The 12,462-nt window shown below is 48.1% G+C and overlaps 35 pseudogenes; all 35 read left to right on the top strand.

Moving 5' to 3' along the window:
* The first annotated feature begins 162 nt into the window (after window positions 1–162).
* LOC143761989 (U2 spliceosomal RNA) lies at window positions 163–338 on the top strand (annotated as a pseudogene).
* A 177-nt stretch (window positions 339–515) lies between these two features.
* LOC143760331 (U2 spliceosomal RNA) lies at window positions 516–691 on the top strand (annotated as a pseudogene).
* A 177-nt stretch (window positions 692–868) lies between these two features.
* On the top strand, window positions 869–1,044 carry LOC143759865 (U2 spliceosomal RNA; annotated as a pseudogene).
* A 177-nt stretch (window positions 1,045–1,221) lies between these two features.
* LOC143761228 (U2 spliceosomal RNA) lies at window positions 1,222–1,397 on the top strand (annotated as a pseudogene).
* A 177-nt stretch (window positions 1,398–1,574) lies between these two features.
* On the top strand, window positions 1,575–1,750 carry LOC143762593 (U2 spliceosomal RNA; annotated as a pseudogene).
* Window positions 1,751–1,927: 177 nt separating this feature from the next.
* Window positions 1,928–2,103, top strand: LOC143761853 (U2 spliceosomal RNA; annotated as a pseudogene).
* A 177-nt stretch (window positions 2,104–2,280) lies between these two features.
* LOC143762122 (U2 spliceosomal RNA) lies at window positions 2,281–2,456 on the top strand (annotated as a pseudogene).
* A 177-nt stretch (window positions 2,457–2,633) lies between these two features.
* Window positions 2,634–2,809, top strand: LOC143760330 (U2 spliceosomal RNA; annotated as a pseudogene).
* A 177-nt stretch (window positions 2,810–2,986) lies between these two features.
* On the top strand, window positions 2,987–3,162 carry LOC143818893 (U2 spliceosomal RNA; annotated as a pseudogene).
* Window positions 3,163–3,339: 177 nt separating this feature from the next.
* On the top strand, window positions 3,340–3,517 carry LOC143762362 (U2 spliceosomal RNA; annotated as a pseudogene).
* Window positions 3,518–3,692: 175 nt separating this feature from the next.
* On the top strand, window positions 3,693–3,868 carry LOC143760329 (U2 spliceosomal RNA; annotated as a pseudogene).
* A 177-nt stretch (window positions 3,869–4,045) lies between these two features.
* Window positions 4,046–4,221, top strand: LOC143762912 (U2 spliceosomal RNA; annotated as a pseudogene).
* A 177-nt stretch (window positions 4,222–4,398) lies between these two features.
* LOC143763111 (U2 spliceosomal RNA) lies at window positions 4,399–4,574 on the top strand (annotated as a pseudogene).
* Window positions 4,575–4,751: 177 nt separating this feature from the next.
* LOC143761287 (U2 spliceosomal RNA) lies at window positions 4,752–4,927 on the top strand (annotated as a pseudogene).
* A 177-nt stretch (window positions 4,928–5,104) lies between these two features.
* On the top strand, window positions 5,105–5,280 carry LOC143764068 (U2 spliceosomal RNA; annotated as a pseudogene).
* Window positions 5,281–5,457: 177 nt separating this feature from the next.
* On the top strand, window positions 5,458–5,633 carry LOC143762380 (U2 spliceosomal RNA; annotated as a pseudogene).
* A 177-nt stretch (window positions 5,634–5,810) lies between these two features.
* On the top strand, window positions 5,811–5,986 carry LOC143761852 (U2 spliceosomal RNA; annotated as a pseudogene).
* A 177-nt stretch (window positions 5,987–6,163) lies between these two features.
* On the top strand, window positions 6,164–6,339 carry LOC143762121 (U2 spliceosomal RNA; annotated as a pseudogene).
* A 177-nt stretch (window positions 6,340–6,516) lies between these two features.
* LOC143761577 (U2 spliceosomal RNA) lies at window positions 6,517–6,692 on the top strand (annotated as a pseudogene).
* Window positions 6,693–6,869: 177 nt separating this feature from the next.
* LOC143762978 (U2 spliceosomal RNA) lies at window positions 6,870–7,046 on the top strand (annotated as a pseudogene).
* Window positions 7,047–7,222: 176 nt separating this feature from the next.
* On the top strand, window positions 7,223–7,398 carry LOC143760001 (U2 spliceosomal RNA; annotated as a pseudogene).
* Window positions 7,399–7,575: 177 nt separating this feature from the next.
* On the top strand, window positions 7,576–7,754 carry LOC143762658 (U2 spliceosomal RNA; annotated as a pseudogene).
* A 174-nt stretch (window positions 7,755–7,928) lies between these two features.
* LOC143760199 (U2 spliceosomal RNA) lies at window positions 7,929–8,104 on the top strand (annotated as a pseudogene).
* Window positions 8,105–8,281: 177 nt separating this feature from the next.
* On the top strand, window positions 8,282–8,461 carry LOC143760140 (U2 spliceosomal RNA; annotated as a pseudogene).
* A 173-nt stretch (window positions 8,462–8,634) lies between these two features.
* Window positions 8,635–8,810, top strand: LOC143818892 (U2 spliceosomal RNA; annotated as a pseudogene).
* A 177-nt stretch (window positions 8,811–8,987) lies between these two features.
* LOC143762328 (U2 spliceosomal RNA) lies at window positions 8,988–9,163 on the top strand (annotated as a pseudogene).
* A 177-nt stretch (window positions 9,164–9,340) lies between these two features.
* Window positions 9,341–9,516, top strand: LOC143760328 (U2 spliceosomal RNA; annotated as a pseudogene).
* A 177-nt stretch (window positions 9,517–9,693) lies between these two features.
* On the top strand, window positions 9,694–9,869 carry LOC143759853 (U2 spliceosomal RNA; annotated as a pseudogene).
* Window positions 9,870–10,046: 177 nt separating this feature from the next.
* Window positions 10,047–10,222, top strand: LOC143761227 (U2 spliceosomal RNA; annotated as a pseudogene).
* A 177-nt stretch (window positions 10,223–10,399) lies between these two features.
* Window positions 10,400–10,575, top strand: LOC143762582 (U2 spliceosomal RNA; annotated as a pseudogene).
* A 177-nt stretch (window positions 10,576–10,752) lies between these two features.
* LOC143761851 (U2 spliceosomal RNA) lies at window positions 10,753–10,928 on the top strand (annotated as a pseudogene).
* Window positions 10,929–11,105: 177 nt separating this feature from the next.
* On the top strand, window positions 11,106–11,281 carry LOC143762120 (U2 spliceosomal RNA; annotated as a pseudogene).
* Window positions 11,282–11,458: 177 nt separating this feature from the next.
* LOC143760326 (U2 spliceosomal RNA) lies at window positions 11,459–11,634 on the top strand (annotated as a pseudogene).
* Window positions 11,635–11,811: 177 nt separating this feature from the next.
* LOC143818891 (U2 spliceosomal RNA) lies at window positions 11,812–11,987 on the top strand (annotated as a pseudogene).
* Window positions 11,988–12,164: 177 nt separating this feature from the next.
* Window positions 12,165–12,342, top strand: LOC143762361 (U2 spliceosomal RNA; annotated as a pseudogene).
* Window positions 12,343–12,462: the final 120 nt, after the last annotated feature.

Raw genomic sequence — 12,462 nt, 5'->3', positions numbered from 1 at the left:
CGTTGTGCACAGCTTGAACACACGCACACCGCAGAACTGTCATCGACAGAGCTTCCAGAGTTTCTGGAAAATGTCTTCCCTGCGGCAATCTTTTGCTATGTCTCCACAGTGGGTTTCGGTTGTAGGCCTTGGTGCGGCCCAAGTGGCAAACCATTTCTGATCATCGCTTCTTGGCCAAATGGCTCAAGATCAAGCGTAGTGTCTGCTCTTATCTGATATGTCCCCTATTTGGGGACCATATATTAAATAGATTTTTGGAATAGGGAGCTGGAAATGGAGCTTGCTTTGTCGCACGGAACCTTCACGTGCTGTCACAATGGGGATGGAGGGTGTGGTTATGCAGATTCAAAACGCGTTGTGCACAGCTTGAACACACGCACACCGCAGAACTATCATCTACAGAACTTCCAGAGTTTCTGGAAAATGTCTTCCCTGCGGCAATCTTTTGCTATGTCTCCACAGTGGGTTTCGGTTGTAGGCCTTGGTGCGGCCCAAGTGGCAAACCATTTCTGATCATCGCTTCTCGGCCAAATGGCTCAAGATCAAGCGTAGTGTCTGTTCTTATCTGATACGTCCCCTATTTGGGGACCATATATTAAATAGATTTTTGGAATAGGGAGTTGGAAATGGAGCTTGCTTTGTCGCACGGAACCTTCACGTGCTGTCACAATGGGGATGGAGGGTGTGGTTATGCAGATTCAAAACACGTTGTGCACAGCTTGAACACACGCACACCGCAGAACTATCATCTACAGAACTTCCAGAGTTTCTGGAAAATGTCTTCCCTGCGGCAATCTTTTGCTATGTCTCCACAGTGGGTTTCGGTTGTAGGCCTTGGTGTGGACCAAGTGGCAAACCATTTCTGATCATCGCTTCTCGGCCAAATGGCTCAAGATCAAGTGTAGTGTCTGTTCTTATCTGATACGTCCCCTATTTGGGGACCATATATTAAATAGATTTTTGGAATAGGGAGCTGGAAATGGAGCTTGCTTTGTCGCACGGAACCTTCATGTGCTGTCACAATGGGGATGGAGGGTGTGGTTATGCAGATTCAAAACGCGTTGTGCACAGCTTGAACACACGCACACCGCAGAACTGTCATCTACAGAGCTTCCAGAGTTTCTGGAAAATGTCTTCCCTGCGGCAATCTTTTGCTATGTCTCCACAGTGGGTTTCGGTTGTAGGCCTTGGTGTGGCCCAAGTGACAAACCATTTCTGATCATCGCTTCTCGGCCAAATGGCACAAGATCAAGCGTAGTGTCTGTTCTTATCTGATACGTCCCCTATTTGGGGACCATATATTAAATGGATTTTTGGAATAGGGAGCTGGAAATGGAGCTTGCTTCGTCGCACGGAACCTTCACGTGCTGTCACAATGGGGATGGAGGGTGTGGTTATGCAGATTCAAAACGCGTTGTGCACAGCTTGAACACACGCACACCACAGAACTGTCATCGACAGAGCTTCCAGAGTTTCTGGAAAATGTCTTCCCTGCGGCAATCTTTTGCTATGTCTCCACAGTGGGTTTCGGTTGTAGGCCTTGGTGCGGCCCAAGTGGCAAACCATTTCTGATCATCGCTTCTCGGCCAAATGGCTCAAGATCAAGCGTAGTGTCTGTTCTTATCTGATACGTCCCCTATTTGGGGACCATATATTAAATGGATTTTTGGAATAGGGAGCTGGAAATGGAGCTTGCTTTGTCACACTGAACCTTCACGTGCTGTCACAATGGGGATGGAGGGTGTGGTTATGCAGATTCGAAACGCTTTGTGCACAGCTTGAACACACGCACACCGCAGAACTGTCATCTACAGAGCTTCCAGAGTTTCTGGAAAATGTCTTCCCTGCGGCAATCTTTTGCTAAGTCTCCACAGTGGGTTTCGGTTGTAGGCCTTGGTGCGGCCCAAGTGGCAAACCATTTCTGATCATCGCTTCTCGGCCAAATGGCTCAAGATCAAGCGTAGAGTCTGTTCTTATCTGATACGTCCCCTATTTGGGGACCATATATTAAATGGATTTTTGGAATAGGATGCTGGAAATGGAGCTTGCTTTGTCGCACGGAACCTTCACGTGCTGTCACAATGGGGATGGAGGGTGTGGTTATGCAGATTCAAAACGCGTTGTGCACAGCTTGAACACACGCACACCGCAGAACTGTCATCTACAGAGCTTCCAGAGTTTCTGGAAAATGTCTTCCCTGCGGCAATCTTTTGCTATGTCTCCACAGTGGGTTTCGGTTGTAGGCCTTGGTGCGGCCCAAATGGCAAACCATTTCTGATCATCGCTTCTCGGCCAAATGGCTCAAGATCAAGCGTAGAGTCTGTTCTTATCTGATACGTCCCCTATTTGGGGACCATATATTAAATGGATTTTTGGAATAGGGAGCTGGCAATGGAGCTTGCTTTGTCGCACGGAACCTTCACGTGCTGTCACAATGGGGATGGAGGGTGTGGTTATGCAGATTCAAAACGCGTTGTGCACAGCTTGAACACATGCACACCGCAGAACTGTCATCTACAGAGCTTCCAGAGTTTCTGGAAAATGTCTTCCCTGCGGCAATCTTTTGCTATGTCTCCACAGTGGGTTTCGGTTGTAGGCCTTGGTGCGGCCCAATTGGCAAACCATTTCTGATCATCGCTTCTCGGCCAAATGGCTCAAGATCAAGCGTAGTGTCTGTTCTTATCTGATACGTCCCCTATTTGGGGACCATATATTAAATAGATTTTTGGAATAGGGAGTTGGAAATGGAGCTTGCTTTGTCGCACGGAACCTTCACGTGCTGTCACAATGGGGATGGAGGGTGTGGTTATGCAGATTCAAAACGCGTTGTGCACAGCTTGAACACACGCACACCGCAGAACTATCATCTACAGAACTTCCAGAGTTTCTGGAAAATGTCTTCCCTGCGTCAATCTTTTGCTATGTCTCCACAGTGGGTTTCGGTTGTAGGCCTTGGTGCGGCCCAAGTGGCAAACCATTTCTGATCATCGCTTCTCGGCCAAATGGCTCAAGATCAAGCGTAGTGTCTGTTCTTATCTGATACGTCCCCTATTTGGGGACCATATATTAAATAGATTTTTGGAATAGGGAGCTGGAAATGGAGCTTGCTTTGTCGCACGGAACCTTCATGTGCTGTCACAATGGGGATGGAGGGTGTGGTTATGCAGATTCAAAACGCGTTGTGCACAGCTTGAACACACGCACACCGCAGAACTGTCATCGACAGAGCTTCCAGAGTTTCTGGAAAATGTCTTCCCTGCGGCAATCTTTTGCTATGTCTCCACAGTGGGTTTCGGTTGTAGGCCTTGGTGCGGCCCAAGTGGCAAACCATTTCTGATCATCGCTTCTTGGCCAAATGGCTCAAGATCAAGCGTAGTGTCTGCTCTTATCTGATATGTCCCCTATTTGGGGACCATATATTAAATAGATTTTTGGAATAGGGAGCTGGAAATGGAGCTTGCTTTGTCGCACGGAACCTTCACGTGCTGTCACAATGGGGATGGGGGGTGTGGTTATGCAGATTCAAAACGCGTTGTGCACAGCTTGAACACACGCACACCGCAGAACTATCATCTACAGAACTTCCAGAGTTTCTGGAAAATGTCTTCCCTGCGGCAATCTTTTGCTATGTCTCCACAGTGGGTTTCGGTTGTAGGCCTTGGTGCGGCCCAAGTGGCAAACCATTTCTGATCATCGCTTCTCGGCCAAATGGCTCAAGATCAAGCGTAGTGTCTGTTCTTATCTGATACGTCCCCTATTTGGGGACCATATATTAAATAGATTTTTGGAATAGGGAGTTGGAAATGGAGCTTGCTTTGTCGCACGGAACCTTCACGTGCTGTCACAATGGGGATGGAGGGTGTGGTTATGCAGATTCAAAACGCGTTGTGCACAGCTTGAACACACGCACACCGCAGAACTATCATCTACAGAACTTCCAGAGTTTCTGGAAAATGTCTTCCCTGCGGCAATCTTTTGCTATGTCTCCACAGTGGGTTTCGGTTGTAGGCCTTGGTGCGGCCCAAGTGGCAAACCATTTCTGATCATCGCTTCTCGGCCAAATGCCTCAAGATCAAGCGTAGTGTCTGTTCTTATCTGATACGTCCCCTATTTGGGGACCATATATTAAATAGATTTTTGGAATAGGGAGCTGGAAATGGAGCTTGCTTTGTCGCACGGAACCTTCATGTGCTGTCACAATGGGGATGGAGGGTGTGGTTATGCAGATTCAAAACGCGTTGTGCACAGCTTGAACACACGCACACCGCAGAACTGTCATCGACAGAGCTTCCAGAGTTTCTGGAAAATGTCTTCCCTGCAGCAATCTTTTGCTATGTCTCCACAGTGGGTTTCGGTTTTACGCCTTGGTGCGGCCCAAGTGGCAACCCATTTCTGATCATCGCTTCTCGGCCAAATGGCTCAAGTTTAAGCGTAGTGTCTGTTCTTATCTGATACGTCCCCTATTTGGGGACCATATATTAAATGGATTTTTGGAATAGGGAGCTGGAAATGGAGCTTGCTTTGTCACACGGAACCTTCACGTGCTGTCACAATGGGGATGGAGGGTGTGGTTATGCAGATTCAAAACGCGTTGTGCACAGCTTGAACACACGCACACCGCAGAACTGTCATCTACAGAGCTTCCAGAGTTTTTGGAAAATGTCTTCCCTGCGGCAATCTTTTGCTATGTCTCCACAGTGGGTTTCGGTTGTAGGCCTTGGTGCGGCCCAAGTGGCAAACCATTTCTGATCATCGCTTCTCGGCCAAATGGCTCAAGATCAAGTGTAGTGTCTGTTCTTATCTGATACGTCCCCTATTTGGGGACCATATATTAAATAGATTTTTGGAATAGGGAGCTGGAAATGGAGCTTGCTTTGTCGCACGGAACCTTCACGTGCTGTCACAATGGGGATGGAGGGTGTGGTTATGCAGATTCAAAACGCGTTGTGCACAGCTTGAACACACGCACACCGCAGAACTGTCATCTACAGAGCTTCCAGAGTTTCTGGAAAATGTCTTCCCTGCGGCAATCTTTTGCTATGTCTCCACAGTGGGTTTCGGTTGTAGGCCTTGGTGTGGCCCAAGTGGCAAACCATTTCTGATCATCGCTTCTCGGCCAAATGGCTCAAGATCAAGCGTAGTGTCTGTTCTTATCTGATACGTCCCCTATTTGGGGACCATATATTAAATGGATTTTTGGAATAGGGAGCTGGAAATGGAGCTTGCTTCGTCGCACGGAACCTTCACGTGCTGTCACAATGGGGATGGAGGGTGTGGTTATGCAGATTCAAAACGCGTTGTGCACAGCTTGAACACACGCACACCACAGAACTGTCATCGACAGAGCTTCCAGAGTTTCTGGAAAATGTCTTCCCTGCGGCAATCTTTTGCTATGTCTCCACAGTGGGTTTCGGTTGTAGGCCTTGGTGCGGCCCAAGTGGCAAACCATTTCTGATCATCGCTTCTCGGCCAAATGGCTCAAGATCAAGCGTAGTGTCTGTTCTTATCTGATACGTCCCCTATTTGGGGACCATATAATAAATGGATTTTTGGAATAGGGAGCTGGAAATGGAGCTTGCTTTGTCACACGGAACCTTCACGTGCTGTCACAATGGGGATGGAGGGTGTGGTTATGCAGATTCGAAACGCGTTGTGCACAGCTTGAACACACGCACACCGCAGAACTGTCATCTACAGAGCTTCCAGAGTTTCTGGAAAATGTCTTCCCTGCGGCAATCTTTTGCTAAGTCTCCACAGTGGGTTTCGGTTGTAGGCCTTGGTGCGGCCCAAGTGGCAAACCATTTCTGATCATCGCTTCTCGGCCAAATGGCTCAAGATCAAGCGTAGAGTCTGTTCTTATCTGATACGTCCCCTATTTGGGGACCATATATTAAATGGATTTTTGGAATAGGATGCTGGAAATGGAGCTTGCTTTGTCGCACGGAACCTTCACGTGCTGTCACAATGGGGATGGAGGGTGTGGTTATGCAGATTCAAAACGCGTTGTGCACAGCTTGAACACACGCACACCGCAGAACTGTCATCTACAGAGCTTCCAGAGTTTCTGGAAAATGTCTTCCCTGCGGCAATCTTTTGCTATGTCTCCACAGTGGGTTTCGGTTGTAGGCCTTGGTGCGGCCCAAATGGCAAACCATTTCTGATCATCGCTTCTCGGCCAAATGGCTCAAGATCAAGCGTAGAGTCTGTTCTTATCTGATACGTCCCCTATTTGGGGACCATATATTAAATGGATTTTTGGAATAGGGAGCTGGCAATGGAGCTTGCTTTGTCGCACGGAACCTTCACGTGCTGTCACAATGGGGATGGAGGGTGTGGTTATGCAGATTCGAAACGCGTTGTATACAGCTTGAACACACGCACACCGCAGAACTGTCATCTACAGAGCTTCCAAAGTTTCTGGAAAATGTCTTCCCTGCGGCAATCTTTTGCTATGTCTCCACAGTGGGTTTCGGTTGTAGGCCTTGGTGCGGCCCAAGTGGCAAACCATTTCTGATCATCGCTTCTCGGCCAAATGGCTCAAGATCAAGCGTAGAGTCTGTTCTTATCTGATACGTCCCCTATTTGGGGACCATATATTAAATGGATTTTTGGAATAGGGAGCTGGAAATGGAGCTTGCTTTGTCGCACGGAACCTTCACGTGCTGTCACAATGGGGATGGAGGGTGTGGTTATGCAGATTCAAAACGCGTTGTGCACAGCTTGAACACACGCACACCGCAGAACTGTCATCTACAGAGCTTCCAGAGTTTCTGGAAAATGTCTTCCCTGCGGCAATCTTTTGCTATGTCTCCACAGTGGGTTTCGGTTGTAGGCCTTGGTGCGGCCCAAGTGGCAAACCATTTCTCATCATCGCTTCTCGGTCAAATGGCTCAAGATCAAGCGTAGTGTCTGTTCTTATCTGATACGTACCCTATTTGGGGACCATATATTAAATAGATTTTTGGAATAGGGAACTGGAAATGGAGCTTGCTTTGTCGCACGGAACCTTCACTTGCTGTCACAATGGGGATGGAGGGTGTGGTTATGCAGATTCAAAATGCGTTGTGCACAGCTTGAACACACGCACACCGCAGAACTGTCATCTACAGAACTTCCAGAGTTTCTGGAAAATGTCTTCCCTGCGGCAATCTTTTGCTATGTCTCCACAGTGGGTTTCGGTTGTAGGCCTTGGTGCGGCCCAAGTGGCACACCATTTCTGATCATCGCTTCTCGGCCAAATGGCTCAAGATCAAGCGTAGTGTCTGTTCTTATCTGATACGTCCCCTATTTGGGGACCATATATTAAATGGATTTTTGGAATAGGGAGCTGGAAATGGAGCTTGCTTTGTCGCACGGAACCTTCACGTGCTGTCACAATGGGGATGGAGGGTGTGGTTATGCAGATTCAAAACGCGTTGTGCACAGCTTGAACACACGCACACCGCAGAACTGTCATCTACAGAGCTTCCAGAGTTTCTGGAAAATGTCTTCCCTGCGGCAATCTTTTGCTATGTCTCCAGAGTGGGTTTCAGTTGTAGGCCTTGGGGCGGCCCAAGTGGCAAACCATTTCTGATCATCGCTTCTCGGCCAAATGGCTCAAGATCAAGCGTAGTGTCTGTTCTTCTCGGATACGTCCCCTATTTGGGGACCATATATTAAATGGATTTTTGGAATAGGGAGCTGGAAATGGAGCTTGCTTTGTCACACGGAACCTTCACGTGCTGTCACAATGGGGATGGAGGGTGTGATTATGCAGATTCAAAACGCGTTGTGCACAGCTTGAACACACGCACACCGCAGAACTGTCATCGACAAAGCTTCCAGAGTTTCTGGAAAATGTCTTCCCTGCGGCAATCTTTTGCTATGTCTCCACAGTGGGTTTCGGTTGTAGGCCTTGGTGCGGCCCAAGTGGCAAACCATTTCTGATCATCGTTTCTCGGCCAAATGGCTCAAGATCAAGCGTAGTGTCTGTTCTTATCTGATACGTCCCCTATTTGGGGACCATATATTAAATAGATTTTTGGAATAGGGAGCTGGAAATGGAGCTTGCTTTGTCGCACAGAACCTTCACGTGCTGTCACAATGAGGATGGAGGGTGTGGTTATGCAGATTCAAAATGCGTTGTGCACAGCTTGAACACACGCACACCGCAGAACTGTCATCTACAGAGCTTCCAGGGTTTCTGGAAAATGTCTTCCCTGCGGCAATCTTTTGCTATGTCTCCACAGTGGGTTACGGTTGTAGGCCTTGGTGAGGCCTAAGTGGCAAACCATTTCTGATCATCGCTTCTCGGCCAAATGGCTCAAGATCAAGCGTAGTGTCTGTTCTTATCTGATACGTCCCCTATTTGGGGACCATATATTAAATGGATTTTTGGAAAACGGAGCTGGAAATGGAGCTTGCTTCGTCAGACGGAACCTACACATGCTGTCACAATGGGGATGGAGGGTGTGGTTATGCAGATTCAAAACGCGTTGTGCACAGCTTGAACACACGCACACCGCAGAACTGTCATCGACAGAGCTTCCAGAGTTTCTGGAAAATGTCTTCCCTGCGGCAATCTTTTGCTATGTCTCCACAGTGGGTTTCGGTTGTAGGCCTTGGTGCGGCCCAAGTGGCAAACCATTTCTGATCATCGCTTCTCGGCCAAATGGCTCAAGATCAAGCGTAGTGTCTGTTCTTATCTGATACGTCCCCTATTTGGGGACCATATATTAAATAGATTTTTGGAATAGGGAGCTGGAAATGGAGCTTGCTTTGTCGCACGGAACCTTCATGTGCTGTCACAATGGGGATGGAGGGTGTGGTTATGCAGATTCAAAACGCGTTGTGCACAGCTTGAACACACGCACACCGCAGAACTGTCATCGACAGAGCTTCCAGAGTTTCTGGAAAATGTCTTCCCTGCGGCAATCTTTTGCTATGTCTCCACAGTGGGTTTCGGTTGTAGGCCTTGGTGCGGCCCAAGTGGCAAACCATTTCTGATCATCGCTTCTTGGCCAAATGGCTCAAGATCAAGCGTAGTGTCTGCTCTTATCTGATATGTCCCCTATTTGGGGACCATATATTAAACAGATTTTTGGAATAGGGAGCTGGAAATGGAGCTTGCTTTGTCGCACGGAACCTTCACGTGCTGTCACAATGGGGATGGAGGGTGTGGTTATGCAGATTCAAAACGCGTTGTGCACAGCTTGAACACACGCACACCGCAGAACTATCATCTACAGAACTTCCAGAGTTTCTGGAAAATGTCTTCCCTGCGGCAATCTTTTGCTATGTCTCCACAGTGGGTTTCGGTTGTAGGCCTTGGTGCGGCCCAAGTGGCAAACCATTTCTGATCATCGCTTCTCGGCCAAATGGCTCAAGATCAAGCGTAGTGTCTGTTCTTATCTGATACGTCCCCTATTTGGGGACCATATATTAAATAGATTTTTGGAATAGGGAGTTGGAAATGGAGCTTGCTTTGTCGCACGGAACCTTCACGTGCTGTCACAATGGGGATGGAGGGTGTGGTTATGCAGATTCAAAACACGTTGTGCACAGCTTGAACACACGCACACCGCAGAACTATCATCTACAGAACTTCCAGAGTTTCTGGAAAATGTCTTCCCTGCGGCAATCTTTTGCTATGTCTCCACAGTGGGTTTCGGTTGTAGGCCTTGGTGTGGACCAAGTGGCAAACCATTTCTGATCATCGCTTCTCGGCCAAATGGCTCAAGATCAAGTGTAGTGTCTGTTCTTATCTGATACGTCCCCTATTTGGGGACCATATATTAAATAGATTTTTGGAATAGGGAGCTGGAAATGGAGCTTGCTTTGTCGCACGGAACCTTCATGTGCTGTCACAATGGGGATGGAGGGTGTGGTTATGCAGATTCAAAACGCGTTGTGCACAGCTTGAACACACGCACACCGCAGAACTGTCATCTACAGAGCTTCCAGAGTTTCTGGAAAATGTCTTCCCTGCGGCAATCTTTTGCTATGTCTCCACAGTGGGTTTCGGTTGTAGGCCTTGGTGTGGCCCAAGTGACAAACCATTTCTGATCATCGCTTCTCGGCCAAATGGCACAAGATCAAGCGTAGTGTCTGTTCTTATCTGATACGTCCCCTATTTGGGGACCATATATTAAATGGATTTTTGGAATAGGGAGCTGGAAATGGAGCTTGCTTCGTCGCACGGAACCTTCACGTGCTGTCACAATGGGGATGGAGGGTGTGGTTATGCAGATTCAAAACGCGTTGTGCACAGCTTGAACACACGCACACCACAGAACTGTCATCGACAGAGCTTCCAGAGTTTCTGGAAAATGTCTTCCCTGCGGCAATCTTTTGCTATGTCTCCACAGTGGGTTTCGGTTGTAGGCCTTGGTGCGGCCCAAGTGGCAAACCATTTCTGATCATCGCTTCTCGGCCAAATGGCTCAAGATCAAGCGTAGTGTCTGTTCTTATCTGATACGTCCCCTATTTGGGGACCATATATTAAATGGATTTTTGGAATAGGGAGCTGGAAATGGAGCTTGCTTTGTCACACTGAACCTTCACGTGCTGTCACAATGGGGATGGAGGGTGTGGTTATGCAGATTCGAAACGCTTTGTGCACAGCTTGAACACACGCACACCGCAGAACTGTCATCTACAGAGCTTCCAGAGTTTCTGGAAAATGTCTTCCCTGCGGCAATCTTTTGCTAAGTCTCCACAGTGGGTTTCGGTTGTAGGCCTTGGTGCGGCCCAAGTGGCAAACCATTTCTGATCATCGCTTCTCGGCCAAATGGCTCAAGATCAAGCGTAGAGTCTGTTCTTATCTGATACGTCCCCTATTTGGGGACCATATATTAAATGGATTTTTGGAATAGGATGCTGGAAATGGAGCTTGCTTTGTCGCACGGAACCTTCACGTGCTGTCACAATGGGGATGGAGGGTGTGGTTATGCAGATTCAAAACGCGTTGTGCACAGCTTGAACACACGCACACCGCAGAACTGTCATCTACAGAGCTTCCAGAGTTTCTGGAAAATGTCTTCCCTGCGGCAATCTTTTGCTATGTCTCCACAGTGGGTTTCGGTTGTAGGCCTTGGTGCGGCCCAAATGGCAAACCATTTCTGATCATCGCTTCTCGGCCAAATGGCTCAAGATCAAGCGTAGAGTCTGTTCTTATCTGATACGTCCCCTATTTGGGGACCATATATTAAATGGATTTTTGGAATAGGGAGCTGGCAATGGAGCTTGCTTTGTCGCACGGAACCTTCACGTGCTGTCACAATGGGGATGGAGGGTGTGGTTATGCAGATTCAAAACGCGTTGTGCACAGCTTGAACACATGCACACCGCAGAACTGTCATCTACAGAGCTTCCAGAGTTTCTGGAAAATGTCTTCCCTGCGGCAATCTTTTGCTATGTCTCCACAGTGGGTTTCGGTTGTAGGCCTTGGTGCGGCCCAATTGGCAAACCATTTCTGATCATCGCTTCTCGGCCAAATGGCTCAAGATCAAGCGTAGTGTCTGTTCTTATCTGATACGTCCCCTATTTGGGGACCATATATTAAATAGATTTTTGGAATAGGGAGTTGGAAATGGAGCTTGCTTTGTCGCACGGAACCTTCACGTGCTGTCACAATGGGGATGGAGGGTGTGGTTATGCAGATTCAAAACGCGTTGTGCACAGCTTGAACACACGCACACCGCAGAACTATCATCTACAGAACTTCCAGAGTTTCTGGAAAATGTCTTCCCTGCGGCAATCTTTTGCTATGTCTCCACAGTGGGTTTCGGTTGTAGGCCTTGGTGCGGCCCAAGTGGCAAACCATTTCTGATCATCGCTTCTCGGCCAAATGGCTCAAGATCAAGCGTAGTGTCTGTTCTTATCTGATACGTCCCCTATTTGGGGACCATATATTAAATAGATTTTTGGAATAGGGAGCTGGAAATGGAGCTTGCTTTGTCGCACGGAACCTTCATGTGCTGTCACAATGGGGATGGAGGGTGTGGTTATGCAGATTCAAAACGCGTTGTGCACAGCTTGAACACACGCACACCGCAGAACTGTCATCGACAGAGCTTCCAGAGTTTCTGGAAAATGTCTTCCCTGCGGCAATCTTTTGCTATGTCTCCACAGTGGGTTTCGGTTGTAGGCCTTGGTGCGGCCCAAGTGGCAAACCATTTCTGATCATCGCTTCTTGGCCAAATGGCTCAAGATCAAGCGTAGTGTCTGCTCTTATCTGATATGTCCCCTATTTGGGGACCATATATTAAATAGATTTTTGGAATAGGGAGCTGGAAATGGAGCTTGCTTTGTCGCACGGAACCTTCACGTGCTGTCACAATGGGGATGGGGGGTGTGGTTATGCAGATTCAAAACGCGTTGTGCACAGCTTGAACACACGCACACCGCAGAACTATCATCTACAGAACTTCCAGAGTTTCTGGAAAATGTCTTCCCTGCGGCAATCTTTTGCTATGTCTCCAC

The sequence above is a fragment of the Ranitomeya variabilis genome, chromosome 3 (genome assembly GCF_051348905.1).
Source record: "Ranitomeya variabilis isolate aRanVar5 chromosome 3, aRanVar5.hap1, whole genome shotgun sequence".
In the NCBI taxonomy this organism is placed as follows: Eukaryota; Metazoa; Chordata; class Amphibia; order Anura; family Dendrobatidae; genus Ranitomeya; species Ranitomeya variabilis.
Note: the sequence above shows the minus strand (reverse complement) of the source record. Positions and strands in the feature narration are given on the sequence as shown.